This window comes from Phyllobates terribilis, unplaced genomic scaffold (genome assembly GCF_046119375.1).
Source record: "Phyllobates terribilis strain yellow unplaced genomic scaffold, ASM4611937v1 Scaffold_8__6_contigs__length_399053987, whole genome shotgun sequence".
Classification (NCBI taxonomy): domain Eukaryota; kingdom Metazoa; phylum Chordata; class Amphibia; order Anura; family Dendrobatidae; genus Phyllobates; species Phyllobates terribilis.
In genome coordinates, this window is record NW_027362768.1 from 270,946,385 (window position 1) to 270,960,871 (window position 14,487).

Here is a 14,487-nt window from a genome sequence, read left to right on the forward strand (position 1 = left end):
GATGTTATAAAGTTCTTTATGTCGACTACGCCACCCGTTGTATTGCGGTCACTATGGCCGCCGCTGCAGCAGGGTCCGCTGAGGCTGATGGTGTTGGTGCAGCTATTGATGGTATAACCCCCAACGGGTGGGGTATAGCCTCAGGGGGTCAGGTGCAGAGGATGGGGGTTGTGGTGGTGCAGCATAGGTGTTAAATGAAGACAGAGTCGGGTTATGCAGTTTAGGGTATTTACTCACTGCTGATGTTCCGGTCACTCCAGCTTCAAGTGACCTCCCGAGCCGTGCTGCATCCACCAGGTCCTGGATCCAGCCAACCCCCAAGCAAGTCCGGAGCGTGACCCTGAGCTCTCCTTCTGTCCTTTCTCTGGCCGTCCCCACTAGTGATCCACCCAGGTCCAGCTCCCTCGGGCCTTCTGTTGGGAGACCCTTGGCCTTGGGTTCCCTGACCCTCCACGTGGTATGCCTTCGTGGTGGATGTGGTGGGTGGCCGTGGCAGACGCTGCCCACGGCCTCCGGTCTCTGGCTGGGGTGTGTTTTTGCCCCCACCAGCTTGGGTTCCGGTACCCTGATGCCAACTCTTCACCCGCTGATGGACTTTGGGTTCTCAGAGTTCCTTTTCTGTTTCCCCCTCTGGGTCTTTCTTGCTTTCTCCTCTCTCTCTCTCTGGGGCTGCTCTGCTCCTCTTCCTCTGACTTCTCTCAGACTGACCCTGTTCTTTGATGGTGCCCACCTTATATACACCCTCTATGTGTGAGCTCAGGTGACCAGCACCCAATGAGCTCCTATCTTTACCCAGGCTGCTCCCCCTATCTGCCCCTACACTACTCGGGATGTACCACCCCCCTCCCACTCCAGCCAGGAACAGACTCGGTCGTACCTGCACATTTCTAAGTGGGAGTACTGTTGGTCTGTTCCCCGGAAATGGGATGTGTGTAGTGCATGCAGCCTACCGAGCTCAGTTCCACACTCCATCCTTACCCGGGAGTGGAATATCACACCTCTGGGTTGAGGTGCAATACCCCTGTAGCAGCCGAATCCTCAGGGTGCTACATATGGACTCTAAAGACTGTCCTAAGAACTGCTGAATATGCACCCATAGCCCAATATCCTGTAATACTATGTCATATCTCGCAGTGACCCTAACCCCATATGAGGCTTTCAACTATAGCTGTTTCCATGAAGAGACTTTTGATACTTCCGGTTACGCTGGAGGAAACCTCACTAGCAGCCATGTGGTATTGGCCAAGATTGTGAGGTGGGTGGAGAGTCCATGGTTACAGATAAATCTTATGGGTAGCTTAAAACATTGATATGAGCTGGACCTAGTACAAGGTAAATTTATAACACACAGGGTTAAGAAGTTTCCAGTAGGTGAGATTCCAGTAAAGCCTGCGATGCCCACACTCCGAGGACTAGGAAAGGTGTGAGAGCACTTCTATGATTCATGATGATAGACTTTTTCAGAAAAATAACCATGGAGTTTTGGACAATAGTGAGTTCTGGCTTACAGATTCTGCCCAGACTTGTGAACGACTTGACCCATTTAATTACCCTTCTGAGTCTAAGACATGCTGAAGGAATGAGGTTGGTTTTCCAAACAACCGAACTTGGTGTGCCAAACCTCCGATGCAAGGACTTTTGACTTATATACATTGTCTTGGGAGACCAATTGATATCATACCCTGCATATTCCCTAAGGATTTATATCTAGTATGTGGTCACCAGGCCTATAAATGGCTTTTCTCAGGTGCAGAGGGAACCCGCACCTTAGCATGCCTTATGCCTGCTGCATTCATACTTCTGCATGGTGACCTAGATATAAATGCTGTCCCCAAATATTCTCTATACAAATGAGCTGCAGACAACCACCCCAGACGTAATGGTAGACCTCATATAGTGGAAATGGGGATAGGGAATAAGAGTATATTTATTTACCCTTTCATTACATAAATGTTGGTACTGCTAATGAATATAACAGCTAGATCTGGTATATTTGTTATGACATCACTATATAGAGAGATGTGCAAGATAAGACATCATAGCCCGTCAGTTAACACTTCAGCAAAATATCACAGTGCTCCTCCAGTAAACACATATGATGACATTTAAACAGGGTATCCGTCGGTGAACGGGATCTGTCCCCTCCAGGTTCACATAGCATGGGGAAGTAGCTGATGGATAAATTGTCTGTAAATAATAAAAAGGAAGGAATTGTTATGGTAAATATTTATACCTTAATTTGATTATTATTTTAAACAATTAAATCTACCTATATATATTTGATAATTTAATATTTTAATATTAGCTTTATAAGTGTTATTCATAAAAGCATTAACACGGGGCATTGTATGTTATATAGAGCTGTCTTTCTGTTACAGCTTTCCTCTGTTTTTTTTTTCCAGTGCATAGTTAATTGGACAGAGCTAGTTTAATTCAAGGACATCTGCATCAGTTTCCAGAATTTACGACATAGTGATTTCCAATTAAAATACTTTCTGTGTTAGGAAAGGCACGTAGTCATCCCCTTTCTTCTGAGGGTGTAATAAAATACTTGTTGCTTGGGATCTGAGGGCAGACAAGAATTGTACACTCAGACAGTGGCTGTGTGTTATTTTCTTTTCTCCGATGCATCGTATTTATTTTATTTTATTTATTTAATTTGTACCAAAGATGGCAGATTTGGAGATAATTTGTATCTCAATCCAAATTAGCTCTTCTTGTAAGGGGCTACCACGACTTTACCTTTGACAGTCGGGTGCGTGAGACGCCATACATAACAGAATTGTAACTGAAGAAAAGCACGTTTTTCTTTTTTGTTAGTTGAGTGGCATAGGGATGCTTTACCTGATAAGTTATCTAAGGTGAGGTCTAATGTTAAATTGAGATCTCCACATAGAATCACTGTACCCTAGACTATGGGAAGTGCTTTGTCTATTAGGTCAAGTAAGAATTGGGCTTGACTTTGATTATCAGCATATGCATTAATAATTGTGAAGAGCCTGTTTTCAATTCTTAACATTAGATCTCAGTGGGTCCAGTGGCCCCTTGTAGAAGGGGGGTACAGTCATGTGTGGCGCCCCTGATGGTTCAGTCGCCACAGAGGTACTGCATCTCACCCAGAGGTGTGGTATCCCACTCTCAGGTAAGGATAGAGTGCTGCCCGGGACCCTAACACCTGCATCCAACACATCCACTTCAGTAGGGCAGGGCGAGATTGCTCCTAAGGGAGAGCACAGTCCCGGGTCCCTGGCTGGACTGGAGGGGAACCAAGTGAGGGGGAACCATGTAGTGGGTGTGGGTGGAGGAAGAAGTTCAGGGGAGCACTTGTTAGGAAGATATAAAAGAGGGAACCATCTTGGAAAGTGAGGAGAGTCCGAGAAGCCAGTCTGAGAAGGAGGAGTAGAGGGAGCAGGGGCTCTGCACGAGCTCTGCACCATTGCGGGCCTAGCCAGGGAGGCCCAAGACTGAGGAGAGGAAGAAAGAGAGAGGAGCAGGAAGGAAGGCTCCAGGAGGAACGAGGGGATTCTAGGGGTACGGGCAGTGCTGGAGGCCACCCGTACGCCCGAATCTACCTGGTGTGGAAGGATCAAGCCACAGAGGGGACCGGCTCCTAAACTAGTGGAGAACTACAAGGCTCAGCTAGAAACCGGAGGCTGCTGTACTTGAAAGGTGCAGTGGCCACAACCACAATTACATCGCCGAAAAGGTGGCCACAGAGGGTCCAGGGGACTGCAGGTCGCCTGACAAGACCCGAGGCTACCGGATTGGGACACTGATTGTGAGACGTAGGGCAGGAGGGCGAGAGCCAGCGCAGAAAGATGACTGAGGAAGGCACATAGAAAGGGGTCCTGTCAGGCACTCTTGAACCACCTGAGGGATTGCTGAACCCCATACCTGGTGAACGCAGCGCGACGTGGGAAGTTACACCGGTACCTGTAACTTGGATTGCAACAACTGTGAGTAAAACCTGAAGACTGCACTCCATTGTCTCCATGAATTACTGCTGCACCATCACCCCCTGCACTACACAGCACTACAACGCCCAGAAACATCCATAACATCTCAGTACAGCCCTGGAGCTAAGCTCTACCTGTGGAGAGCTAAACCAACTCTGCTGCATTTACACCAGCTCCAGAGGACCTGCTCCGCAGCGGTGGCTCCATATAGCCGCATACCACAGGTGGCGTCACGAATAATATTGAGCGAGCACTAAAATGCTCGGGTGCTCGAAGCTCGGGCCAAGCTCACCGTGACACTCGGGTGCTCGACCCGAGCAACGAGCCCAATGTTAGTCTATGGGAGACCCGAGCATTTTTGCGGCAGCACCACCCGGCAATCTGTAGAAAGCCTAAAAGTGCCCAAGACAATAGTGACAGTGCTCAAATGGCATGGGGACAGCATGGGGATCGCCCCAGGAAGCATTTCTGACCCCCAGGTCACTGTTGTCAACAACATGGTCAGAGGTATTAAGCCACTTTTACGGGCTCACAATAAAACGTTCAAAAACTAAACTGAAACTGCTTTCCTGTGAAATATGTTAAGGAAGTTCCTTTCCAGGGTAAAGACTTGTGTATAAGGTAAAATAAATAGCCAAAAACAAAAATACTCCTCCACACCTTGGGCTATGTTCACAAGTAGCATTTTTTATGCATTTTTGCACTTTTGTATTGCTTTCAACCGTGACAAATGCATTCACCAGGAAATGTCATTTTAACATTTTACAACCTTATCTGGCCATGTGCTGTGTGACACATGCATACAGTGCTGAAAAGACATGAGAAGAGCATGGGGAAGACCCCTGGAAGCATCTCCGACACCCAGGTCACTGCCTAAAAGTGTGCCCATCAAAAGTGATCCTTGCCGCATCAGAAGATGCAGACTTGCAACTATCCCCGTGCAAGTCCTTGTCCCAGGGTAGTGTTCAATTGTACCTCCCCCATTCTCTGCCACCCACCCCCAGGCTGCAATACCATACTGCTTGCTTGCTTGCACTTGAAATTGGGCCTTTTAGGCATGTGGAGGCGGAATCTGGCCACCACGTCATGGCTGCGTCGGCGGCCTGGTATCCATACTCAGTCCCCAGCCGCCTGGCGGCCGGGTGTCCACGCTTGGTCTCCAGCCGCCAGGGGGCGGCCGGGTGTCCATACTTGGTCCCCAGCCGCTCTGCGGCCGGGTGCCCACACATGGTCCCCAGCCGCCTGGGGGCGGCCAGGTGTCCATAAGCGGTCCCCAGCCGCCCCTATTTGAAGGACAGCCTAACCACAAACACGTGGACAAGTGAATGTGGCCAGGGATGGTCCATCTCACTGACGCCTTCACACTGGGTTAATATTGTGGAAGCCAGGACACAGTTGGACAATGAGATGCAACACGTCCTTCAGAAATAGAGGATTGCGGGTCCTGGGTCACTCAGGCTTAAACACAAAGTTCAGAAGGTTGACAGCAGCAGTAGTGGGCCTTCTACACAACGAGTAAATTATTCATGATCATGAGGCCATCCATCTCCTTAGCTTTCTGTTCCTTGGAATGCAAGCGCATGTATGTAGTAGCTTCTAGGCCTGAGGTGGTCAGCGTTTTGGCGCATATCCTACCTCCTCCGAGGATTGCTGGATGTTTTCCTGCTACTATCCCAGTTCTATGACTCCCGTTAAAACAAAGCTTCAGGTGATGAATGATGGATGAGGTGGTGGCAAAGAAGAAAGAGCAGGATGAACCCGGACCATTCACATCAATATCAGGCCAGTCAACCACACATGTCTTGTAGGATATGGTTCTGTACCAAAAGGAGCAGTTCGGCTACACAGTTATAGGGCATACAGTGAGTGCAATGCCTACCAAAAATTTCGAGGCACTCCAATGCCCCTTGGAAGTGACATGGAGGTCAGAGGGCCTTAAATAAACCATTTTTTCCATTTATAGCAACTGGGTCTCCTGTACACTGTTGGCCTAAGCAGTGAATGGAAGGCTTTCCAAAAATTATGTGAAACTGTTATGCCCCTTGAAACAGACGCGGATTACAGCGTACTAAAAACCTTCTACCCATTATTGGGGAGTGGGTCTCCCTTAGTGTTCACCTATGCATTGAAAAGCAAAAGCTGACTAAAATTAGGAGGAAATGCATTGCCCGTTGGAAGAGTCGTGGAGGTTAGAGTTAATTAAAAACAACATTTCAATGCTCCTTGGAAGAGCTGTGGAGTTCAGAGTGGTTTAACAAGACGATTTTAATGCCCCTTGGAAGAGACGTGGAGGTCACAGTAGCTTAACAAGACGGTTTTAATGCCCCTTGGAAGAGTGGTGGAGGTTACAATGGAATAAAAAGACAATATCAATGCCCAATGCAAGAGTGGTGGAAGTCGCAGTAGCTTAACAAGATTGTTTTAATGCCCCTTGGAAGAGTGGTGGAGGTCGCAGTGGAATAAAAAGACAATATCAATGATCCTTGGAAGAGTGGTGGAGGTCGCAGTGGAATAAAAAGACAATATCAATGCCCCATGGTAGAGACGTGGAGGTCACAGTAGCTTAACAAGACGGTTTTAATGCCCTTTGGAAGAGACGTGGAGGTCACAGTAGCTTAACAAGACGGTTTTAATGCCCCTTGGAAGAAAGGTGGACGTCACAGTAGCTTAACAAGACGGTTTTAATGCCCTTTGGAAGAGACGTGGAGGTCACAGTAGCTTAACAAGACGGTTTTAATGCCCCTTGGAAGAGTGGTGAAGATCGCAGTGGAATAAAAAGACAATATAATGCCCCATGGAAGAGACGTGGAGGTCTCAGTAGCTTAACAAGACGGTTTTAATGCCCCTTGGAAGAAACATGGAGGTCACAGTAACTTAACAAGACGGTTTTAATGCACTTTGGAAGAGACGTGGAGGTCACAGTAGCTTAACAACACGGTTTTAATGCCCCTTGGAAGAGTGGTGAAGGTCGTAGTTGAATAAAAAGACAATATCAATGCCCCTTGGAAGAGTTGTGGAGGTTGCAGTAGCTTAACAAGACGGTTTTAATGCCCCTTGGAAGAGTGGTGGAGGTCGCAGTGGAATAAAAAGACAATATCAATGATCCTTGGAAGAGTGGTGGAGGTCGCAGTGGAATAAAAAGACAAAATCAATGCCCCATGGAAAAGACGTGGAGGTCACAGTAGCTTAACAAGACGGTTTTAATGCCCTTTGGAAGAGACGTGGAGGTCACAGTAGCTTAACAAGACAGTTTTAATGCCCCTTGGAAGAGACGTGGAGGTCACAGTAGCTTAACAAGACAGTGTTAATGCCCCTTGGAAGAGGGGTGGAGGTCGCAGTGGAATAAAAAGGCAATATCAATGCCCCTTGGAAGAGTGGTGGAGGTCGCAGTGGAATAAAAAGACAATATCAATGCCCCTTGGAAGAGTGGTGGAGGTCGTAGTGGAATAAAAAGACAATATCAATGCCCCGTGGAAGAGACGTGGAGGTCACAGTAGCTCACAAAATGCCCCTTGGAAGAGACGTGGAGGTCACAGTAGCTTAACAAGACAGTTTTAATGCCCCTTGGAAGAGACGTGGAGGTCACAGTAGCTTAACAAGACGGTTTTAATGCCCCTTGGAAGAGTGGTGGAGGTCACAGTGGAATAAAAAGACAATATCAATGCCCCTTGGAAGAGTGTTGGAGGTCGCAGTGGAATAAAAAGACAATATCAATGCCCCTTGGAAGAGTGGTGGAGGTTACAGTGGAATAAAAAGACAATATCAATGCCCCTTGGAAGAGTGGTGGAGGTGGCAGCAGCTTAACAACACGGTTTTAATGCCCCTTGGAAGAGTGGTGGAGGTCGCAGTGGAATAAAAAGACAATATCAATGCCCCTTGGAAGAGTGGTGGAGGTCGCAGTGGAATAAAAAGACAATATCAATGCCCCCTGGAAGAATGGTGGAGGTCGCAGTGGAATAAAAAGACAATATCAATGCCCCGTGGAAGAGACGTGGAGGTCACAGTAGCTTAACAAGACGGTTTTAATGCCCCTTGGAAGAGACATGGAGGTCACAGTAGCTTAACAAGACAGTTTTAATGCCCCTTGGAAAAGACGTGGAGGTCACAGTAGCTTAACAAGACTGTTTTAATGCCCCTTGGAAAAGACGTGGAGGTCACAGTAGCTTAACAAGATGGTTTTAATGCCCCTTGGAAGAGTGGTGGAAGTCGCAGTGGAATAAAAAGACAATATCAATGCCCCTTGGAAGAGACGTGGAGGTCACAGTAGCTTAGCAAGACAGTTTTAATGCCCCTTGGAAAAGACGTGGAGGTCACAGTAGCTTAACAAGACGGTTTTAATGCCCCTTGGAAGAGTGGTGGAGGTCACAGTCGAATAAAAAGACAATATCAATGCCCCTTGGAAGAGTGGTGGAGGTCGCAGTGGAATAAAAAGATAATATTAATGCCCCTTGGAAGAGTGGTGGAGGTTACAGTGGAATAAAAAGACAATATCAATGCCCCTTGGAAGAGTGGTGGAGGTTGCAGTAGCTTAACAAGATGGTTTTAATGCCCCTTGGAAGAGTGGTGGAGGTCGCAGTGTAATAAAAAGACAATATCAATGCCCCTTGGAAGAGTGGTGGAGGTCGCAGTGGAATAAAAAGACAATATCAATGCCCCTTGGAAGAGACGTGGAGGTCACAGTAGCTTAACAAGACGGTTTTAATGCCCCTTGGAAGAGACGTGGAGGTCACAGTAGCTTAGCAAGACAGTTTTAATGCCCCTTGGAAAAGACCTGGAGGTCACAGTAGCTTAACAAGATGGTTTTAATGCCCCTTGGAAAGACGTGGAGGTCACAGTAGCTTAACAAGACGGTTTTAATGCCCCTTGGAAGAGTGGTGGAAGTCGCAGTGGAATAAAAAGACAATATCAATGCCCCTTGGAATAGTGGTGGAGGTCGCAGTGGAATAAAAAGACAATATCAATGCCCCTTGGAAGAGACGTGTAGGTCACAGTAGCTTAACAAGACGGTTTTAATGCCCCTTGGAAGAGTGGTGGAGGTCGCACTGGAATAAAAAGACAATATCAATGCCCCTTGGAAGAGTGGTGGAGGTCGCAGTAGCTTAACAAGATGGTTTTAATGCCCCTTGGAAGAGTGGTGGAGGTCGCAGTGGAATAAAAAGACAATATCAAGGCCCCATGGAAGAGACGTGGAGGTCACAGTAGCTTAACAAGACGGTTTTAATGCCCCTTGGAAGAGACGTGGAGGTCATAGTAGCTTAACAAGACGGTTTTAATGCCCCTTGGAAGAGTGGTGGAGGTCGCAGTGGAATAAAAAGACAATATCAATGCCCCATGGAAGAGACGTGGAGGTCACAGTAGCTTAAGAAGACGGTTTTAATGCCCCTTGGAAGAGACGTGGAGGTCACAGTAGCTTAACAAGATGGTTTTAATTCCCCTTACAAGAGCCATGCAGTACAGGATATTAAAAACATTATTTCCATTATTGGGGAGTGGGTCTCCCACAGTCTATGCCTATGGCTTCCAAACAAAAGCTGCCAAAAATTAGGACAGAGGAACCTGCAATGCTGGCAACACGGACCACAGTCACCCTGGTTGTATAGTGGTCGTGTACGCTGGGGATAAGGAGAAGAGCAAAAAACAGGCGAAATGAGGAAGCGTATACCCATGTGTGGGTGTGAAGCGGTGCATGGGAATACACCTCCTGAAACAACACAGTGGATTTGACTTTATGTTACTCTGCTGTCATTTGGTGGTGATGAAAAGTCTGGCCAATCCAGCCCTTGTTCATTTTGATAAGGGTCAGCTTGTCAGCATTGTCATTTGACAGGCTTATCAGTTATAATTCCCCCAGCGGCACTAAAAACACGCTCCGATAACATAGGCAGGGCAGGCCAGGACCTCCAAGGTGTACAGAGCGAGTTCATTCCAAGTGTCCAGCTTGGATACCCAATAATTAAAAGGCACAGAGGAATCACGGAGGACGCTGGTACGGTCGGCAAGGTACTCCCTCACCATCTTTTGAAACTTTCCACTCCTTGTGAGAGTACCCCGTACCTCAGGGCCTGTAAGATGGGCGGGTCTCAGAAAACTGTCCCAGAACATTGACAGTGTTCCCCTGCCTCTGCTGGATTGGAGTTGCGTCTCTCTCGCCTGTACGCCTTGGTTGGTCAATGAACTGTGACCTCTGCCGCTAGCGTGTTCAGATGGGAATTTTTTTAACAGTTCTGCAGCAAGGGCCTTCTGGTACTGCCCCATTTTTGTAGACCTCTCCACCTCAGGAATAAGAGAGTGAAAGTTCCCCGTGTAGCGGGGGTCTAAAAGTGTCACCAACCAGTAATGACTGTCACCCAACATTTTGACAACGCGAGGGTCATGGTTAAGGCAGCGTAACATAAAGTCAGCCATGCGTGCCAGACTGGTAACGGCCAAGACTTTCGTGTCCTCACCAAGATGACGGCTGACCATGCTCTCCTCCTCCTCCTCCCCCCTGTCCTCAGGCCACCCACGTTGAACCGACGGTATGACAGTTGTACAGGTACTACCGTCTACAGCGCATGATACCAGCTCCTGTTCTTCCTCCTCCTCCTCTCCCTCATTGTCCCCCAATGCACGTTGGGATTAGATGAGGCTGGGCTGTGTGTAATCGCCTGCTATGGGTTCTTGATCCATCTCATCATACTCTGGCTGCAATGCCTCCTCTTTAATTCTCTGCAGAGAGCGTTGCACAAGACAGACAAGTGGGATGCTGACGCTAATGATGGAGTCATCGCCACTCTCCATCTTGGTGGACTCCTCAAAGTTTGTCAGGATGGTACATATGTCAGACATCCAGGTCCACTCCTGAGGGCTTATATGTGGAGTCTGACCTGAATATTGACGGCCTTGTTGCAGCTGGTACTCCACAACTGCTCTCTTCTGCTCACAAATTCTTTGCAACATGTGGAGGGTAGAGTTCCAATGTGTGGGAACATCACACACCAGTCGGTGTGCCTGAAGCTGCAAACGCTGAAGTAACACAGCAAGGGCAGTGGAAGCTGTAGCCGACTTCCAAAAATGAGCTGACAGGCGGCGTACTTTGACGAGCAGATTTGGCAACTCGGGGTACGATTTAAGAAACCGCTGAACCACAAGATTAAGCACATGAGCCAGGCATGGTACGTGTGTGATCTCACCTCGCCTCAGAGCCGCCACCAGGTTACGGCCATTGTACCACACTACCATGCCTGCATGTAGGTTCAGCGGTCTCAGCCACAGATCTGCCTGCTCTTTCACAGCTGTCCACATCTCACAAGCAGTGTGAGGTTTATCACCTAAGCTTATGAGTTTCAGCACAGCCTGTTGCCGCTTGGTTGAGGCAGTACTGCAGTGCTTCCAGCTTGTTGATGATGTGGTGATATCTGAGATGGAGGCTGAACATGAGGAGGAGGAGGATTATATACAGTAGCTGTACACTGTGGGGGAACTCTGACTGACATAGGGCCAGCAATCCTCGGTGTGGGGAGGATGTGTTCCGTCCCAAGATCCGACTGGGTCCTGGCTTCCACTATGTTTACCCAGTGTGCCGTCACGGAGATGTACCGTCCCTGGCCACAAACACCTGTCCACGTGTCCGTTGTCAGGTGGACTCTCCAAGTAACTGCATTGTTGAGGGCGCGGCAGATGTTTTGGGACACGTGCTTGTGTAGTGCGGGGATGGCACACCGGGCAAAATAGTGTCGGCTCGGGACCGAGTACCGAGGGATGGCCACCGCCATAAGGTTGCGGAAGGATTCTGTTTCCACCAGCCTAAAAGGCAGCATTTCCAACGCAAGCAGTCGTGAAATGTGCGAATTTAGGACTGTGGCCTGTGGGGCGTTGGCTGCGAATTTGCACTTTCGTTCAAATCTCTGGGATAAGGACAATTGAACGCTGCGGTGGGATGTGGACGTGGATGTTGATGCTGTTTCTTGAGAAACTGCCATAACAAGTGAAGACTGAGAGGAGGGGGCATTTTTGCATGCTGAATGGACAGGGGATAGCCTTGCACGCACAACAGGGGGTTCTCTTACAGGCACAACAGCGGAAGAAGCAATGGTGACACCCGCTGACACTGGTCGTGGACCCTGGGGTTCGCCCCACAAAGTCGAGTGCTTTGCTGCCATATGCCTGATCATGCTGGTGGTGGTTAGGCTGATAGTTTTGTCACCCCTGCTGATGCTGGCCTGGCAGGTGGTACTGTAGCGCCCCGAGGGTTCGGCCGCTACAGGGGTATAGCACCTCTGCCAGAGGTGTGGTATTCCACTCCCAGGTAAGGATGGAGTATGGACCCGGTCTCAGTTAGCTGCATATAGCACACTCACCCCATTTTCGAGGGACAGCTCAACGGTACTCCCATTAGACAGAAATGCAGGTACGACAGACCATGTCCCTGGCTGGAGTGGGGAGGGGGGAGGAATACCCAGTGATGTAGGAGCAGATAGGGGTTGGTTCCTGAGCGTAGGTAGGAGCCCATTGGTTGCTGGTCACCTGGGCTCATGGCTAGAGGGAGGTATATAAGGTGGGCACCATCTTAGATCAGGGTTCAGTTCAGTCTGTGCGGAGAGAGGAGAAGACAGGGAGTAGAGGCTCTGTAGGAGCTCTACTCCAGAGTGGGCCTAGTGAGAGGCTGAGGAGGAGAGTGGAGAGAGAGAGGAGGTGAAGGGGAGCTGGGGTTACGTCTCAGCCCAGCTCCACGAGAAAGGAGAAGAAGGAGAAACAGAAAAGAGGAGGAAGAGACAGAGGAACAGAGGGGCTCAGGAACAAGAAGGTGGAAGGGACCCTAAGAACCCACGAGAATACAGGCTGAAGGGTCAGACAGATTAAGGGTGCCGGATCCCAAGTTGGTGGAGGAGAAACTACCCTCAGCCAAAGACCGGACGTCGTGATCATTTATTGGTGCGACACCTCATTAAACCTGCTAGGAAGGCACCATATAGAACAGCGGGGAACGGGATCCACGTTTACCCGCACAAGTTTTCGGCAGCTGGACAAAAGTGGGTCACTGGTGAGGCAGGCTAGAGGAAGGATTGAAGGGGGTCCTGAGCCATACTTCTGAGCTGCCTGGGAGTTGACTGAGCCCCTCACCTGGTGGACGCAGCACGGCTTGGGCAGTCATTGCCAGCTGAAGTGACTTGGATATTAACCGTGAGTAATGACCCTGGACTGCAGTACGTTGTCTGTGTGCTTTTTCGCTCCTCCGGCACTACCGGTACTGGGACTCTCACCACCATCACCCCCACCATCCACTACACTGCCCTGGGGCCGCACTCTTCCCGTGGGGAGTCACACCATCCCAGCTGCATACGTCATCAGCCCCAGCGGACTGCCTTGCAGCGGCAGTTCCTAATAACCGCAATCCACGGGTGGCGTAGTCGGACATTATCAACAGCACATAGCAGACTACCATTGGTCTGACCACCCTGAGCCACGGAGCCGGGTTGCCACTACTACCCCCATCGTCTCCCTATTGCCCGGATCCGAGTGCCCCACGGCCCAGGGGGCGAGTCAGTACAAATGGCCTTTTTGGGGTTATCAGCAGAGTCTTTAAAAAACTCCAGACTCTGGAAGACCTACCGGTTGTACTGGCAACGTCCCTCGTGTTGGTGTTACGGGGAACAGTTGCCCGCCTTCTGTCTGCGGCCACCACACTGCTTCTTCCTGCCTGTTGGGGTACTCTGCCTCCCTCCCCCTGTGTGCTGCTGGCCTCGCTCTGCATGTCCTCCTGCCACTTCGGGTCAGTTACTAGATCATCCACCACCTCCTCCTCTTCCACTTCCGCACCACGGTCCTCCTCCTCATTTCGTGGCAATTGTGTCTCGTCATCGTCCACCTCTTGTGACAAATTACCAGCGTCGTCTTTCTGTGGCTGTGGCTGTTCAAATATTTGGCCATCGCTACATGAGATCTCCTCTTCCACCACTTCAAGCGGAGCAGGCGAGGGGCACAAATATGGAAATGGACCAGTGAACAGCTCTTCAGACTGTCCAACTGTGGGATCAGTTGCTGTCTGACGACAGGGAGGAAGGAGCATCAGGGTGAGGAGGAGTATGCAGTCGAGACTCACGGCTACTAAGAATTGACCGTGTGGAAGACAGACCGGAGGTGGTGGTGCCCAGGTAACTGGAAGTATTCTGCTATCCAATTAATATCCTGTTCACACTGATCAGTTCGCAATAGTGGTGCTGTTGTGTGCTTCCCTAGTAATTCGGTCAAGAACTGGGAGCGAGAAGATGTGGCTGTTGGTTGTGGCACATTTTCACCTTGGCCACGGCCCCATCCTCTGCACGCACCATCACCAGAACGTCCAGTTCCACGTCCCTTGCCATGCACCTTGCCCATTGTAAATGAAGTAAAATAGCTTACACTCGCACTATCAATGGCAAAAGGGTCATAAAAAGGAGATTTGAACCGTGGAAGAGGAAAACCACAGTTCTAGTTCTCTGGCCTTACACCAGACTCTTTTAAACAGATATATTGGTGTCTGAATAGTCAGCGAGACACTGAAAATGTTTTT

At 49.3% G+C, this 14,487-nt stretch overlaps 1 pseudogene; it reads left to right on the top strand.

The window, feature by feature from the left end:
* Positions 1–1,474: 1,474 nt before the first annotated feature.
* Positions 1,475–14,487, top strand: part of LOC141157739 (meiotic recombination protein DMC1/LIM15 homolog) — a 222,188-nt pseudogene continuing 209,175 nt past the window's right edge.